The following is a 3982-nucleotide window of genomic DNA, read 5'->3' as shown; positions in this document are numbered from 1 at the left end:
TGGACGTGTGCTGACGGTACTAGGAGACGAGGACGCCGGTCCCGTGGAGCGACGTGCACCTCCCCAACAACTGGCACCTCTCCACGGACCGGGTCCCCATCCTGCCGGTGCCAGCGAGCGGCCGCGCGCGGCGCGATGAGATCGAGCGCCGCCGCCTCCTCCTCCCCGACGACCTCTACTACGACGAGAGGTACGCCCCCGACTCCGTCACGTGGGACATGTGGCTCCAGGACGAGCACGACGTGCGGCGCGCGTCCTACTTCGCCGGCACGGTGTCGGGGCCGCGGCGGCCACGTCAGGAGGTGCGCGGGGGTACACGGGTGCGCGGCCTCACGCCCACACCGTCGCTTCCCCGTCTCCGTCACCACCTCCACCTCCTCGCATGACAACAAAGGAGGAGGCCCGTCTCATGGCGCGTGCCATGGAGAACTCCATGCGCACGCACGACGAGCGCCAATTGGAGGGCCTGGAGGAGATGACGACCCTCTCTGCGGCCGGCGACGTCGCCATCCCCGAGTTGAAGATGGTGCCGAAGGAGGAGGTGGTGGAGGAGCCGCCGGTGGCCGCCTTCCACCTGGGCCTGGTGGGCCAGGGGTGGAGCTGGTCGTGCATGGCGGAGCAGATGGCGGTCGCCGTGGGGGGCAACTGGTGCCCCACGCCGCCGCGGTCGCCAGAGCGGGACGCCTCGCTGCGGGAGAAGGTGGTGCAGGCACCGGCCACCTTCCAGCCCACCGCCCCGTGCACCGCGGACCGTAGGCCCACCTGTGGACGCTGCCGGACTACGTCGACCTCGTCAGCGACGACGACGACACCGGCGGCCACTGAAGACGGTGGCGGCGATGGCCACGGCATGGACGGGCGCGGCACGATTGCGCGGGCGGCATTTTTTTTATTTTGTTTTTATGTCAATTATGAAACTGGGCCGTTTAAGTGCGGCATGAAACTGGGCCGTTTTGTGGTCATAACCCAAAATATGATTTAAGTTTTTTTAACTGCCTTTATTTACCATTTTAGGTATTTTATTTAAGTTTTTTTGTTTTTTTATCATGCCCATCCCAGACATGATTTGGGGTGCGGCCGCGCATTGGGCGCACCCACGACCCAACGAATAGAGATGGACATGGGCGAACCCACTGCCGTCCCAAAGGGACAAAATCCGGCCCAACCGAATGTCCGTTTGAGGTCGCGCGGTGGAGTTGGCCTTACTCCCTCCATTTTTAAATACGTATAAGTCTTTTAAAACATTTTAAATGGACTACAACATATGAATATATGTAGACATATTTTAGAGTGTAGATTCATTCATTTTGCTCTGTATATAGTCCCTTATTGAAATCTTTAAAATAATAATTATACTTCATATTTGGGAACGGAGGGAGTACTATACAAGAAAATGGATATCTTTCTTGCATTTCCATTTACTCGGCCTGTCGTTTCGTGTAGATAGATCTATCTATTGGACGGAGCAGCTTTGCTCTGTCACTATCGTATTATTCCCTCCGTCCATGAATAGTTGTATATATATAAAAATCTAGAATAGATTATAAAGTGGAGTAAAAAATATATTAAAAAGATGTAAGCCATCATCTCTTGTCTATTTAATTACCGCACTCTCAATGAATTAAGTGCATGTAGTAAGTGAGAAAACCATGTACTGAACGTTATTGGTCTTGATTAGAGCATCTCCAACAGGCGCCGGTCGCGCCGCGCGCAAAAAACACATATGCCGCGCGTACATTGATTGGTTTGGCGCGGCGCGCGGCGCTGGCTCCAGCGGCCGCGCTAAAATGCAGCGCCCGCGCGTCGCTCCAGCAGCGCGCCAAAATGCAGCGCGCGTGACTCGCCAGTGCATTGCATATGGCATTTTTTAACACAAAATGATGAACATTTTCAACACAATAGAAATTTCACACAAACAAGTTGATGAAGTTCATGCCCACAAGTTTAAAATCATGCTCACAAGTTCATCCAACCAAGTTCAAAATGCAAATCAAGTTCAATACACAAAGGAAAGACACATCATTCCTCGTCCTCGTCCTCGTCATTGTCCTCGTCCTCTTCTTCGGAAGACGATTCTTCCGCCTCCGAAGATGAATCTTCCTCACTCTCCTCATCGCGCACCGCATCACATGAAGCTCCGACGGTGTTGGCAAGATTTTCAACGGCATCTTCATGGGAATGTGTGCGAGGAGGCTCATCGAAAGACATTCCGCCCATGGCGGCCGGAGGTGCACCCATGCCTCCCATGAGAGAAGCAAAACTCATGCCTCCCATCGTGGCCATAGCGTCGGGGGGTGCTCCAAAGCCAGCCATGCCTCCCATTGCACCTAAACCGCCCACGGTACCTCTGAAGCCACCAATGGCACCCATGGCGCCGAGGCCACCGCCACCCATGGCGCCGAGGCCACCGCCACCCATTGCGCCGAGGCCACCGCCACCCATTGCACGAACCATGGCTCTTTTTTGGATCAAGACTTCTTGTTGGGCAAGATTAACATACTCCTTTTGCGCCGCATTGAGATTAGTTGTGTCCAAGAAGAACAAGTGCTTCTCCCATTCCAACAATCTAGTTCGCTCCTCATTGCTCACCTTCCTCTCCTTCAAAGCCACCTTCCTCTCCTCGGCCGCCAACCTTCTCTCCTCGGCCGCGGCATCTTGGGTCCTTGCCATTTTTCTCCTCGTTGGCTTCTTTTCTTGCCTTCACAATAGCTTCCATAGCATTTTTGAGCTCATCATCTCCTTTCCTCTTCTTCTTTTCGGTTTTGTCTTTCTTGCACCCATTCGGCCGCTTTGGCTTCGAGTATGAAACCGAGTTGGGTGTGGGGCTTCTCTTGCCGTCATCACTTGATGCATCATCATCATCCAACTTAATTGTTCGCTTTCGTTTGTCGCTCAAATGAAAAACATCCAAAATCTTCATGCTTCTTCCATTTCTCATCATCCTTCAACACTTCATAGCAATGAGGCAAAGTAAATACCCTTCCTTTCTTGATCTTCCCCTTCTTGGTTTTCCTCTCCTCTTCTTTGAACAAGTTTTGCGCAATGTTGTACTACATGAAAACAAAGCAAGTTAGCACCAACAACAAGCAAAACAAAGCAAGTTTAGCACCAACATGTAAGATGAAATGGCACTTACTCTATCATCCTCATTTGTGCCACTTGGGTTCAACTTGTCAACCGCCTTTTGACAGGCCGCCCACCTTTGATAATCCGAGTTGATTGTCGACCATCGGGACCTAAGTGATCGGTTGGAGCGGTCAATTCCACTCACGTTGCGAGCATCAAAGTGTTCCTTCATCCGGTTCCAATAAGCATCTCTACTTTGATCACCTCCAACGGATGGATCCCTCGACACTTGCAACCAAGTATTGCAAAGTAAGATGTCATCGGTGTTGGTGTAATTGCCCGCTCTTCCTTTCGGTGCGTCGACAATGCCCTCACCCTCCTCGTCCACCTCGAACTCATGGTCTTCAAAATGCATGTCATTGGTTTGAGACCAATGCGAATTGTTGGAGTCAACACCCATCGTTGACATGTATGCATCATCATTGAGACTACAAATTTTTTTGCAGAATGCAAATAAGTTATCTATATGTGACGAATGCATTCAAAAAATAACCAAAAAATGAAAAGTTAGAATTTTTTACCTTGGAGGCATTTCGTCGAACATGTTGTGCGCGCCGGCCGCCGGCTCAACGAGTGAGCATGCCGGCGCTTCGGCAGCCGCCGGGCCCGTCGCACGCCCCGCAAGCTTCTTCCTCTTCGCCTTGGAGGTGCCGGAGCCGTCCGCCGCCTTGTTTTTCTTCGCCGATGTCTTGCCCTTGTTTTGCCGTGCCGCATTGGGGAGCTTTGAGGAGGAGGGGGCGGCGGCTCTGGCCGGCGCCGGCGCGACGCCACCCGCCGCCGAGGTCATCCGCGGCGGCATGAAGAGGCCGCGCGCGAGGCCGCTCGTCGGAGGAGCTCCGGCGGAGGCGAGGCCAAC

The sequence above is a fragment of the Triticum dicoccoides genome, chromosome 2A, assembly GCF_002162155.2.
Source record: "Triticum dicoccoides isolate Atlit2015 ecotype Zavitan chromosome 2A, WEW_v2.0, whole genome shotgun sequence".
NCBI lineage: Eukaryota > Viridiplantae > Streptophyta > Magnoliopsida > Poales > Poaceae > Triticum > Triticum dicoccoides.
This window is presented reverse-complemented; position numbering follows the sequence as displayed.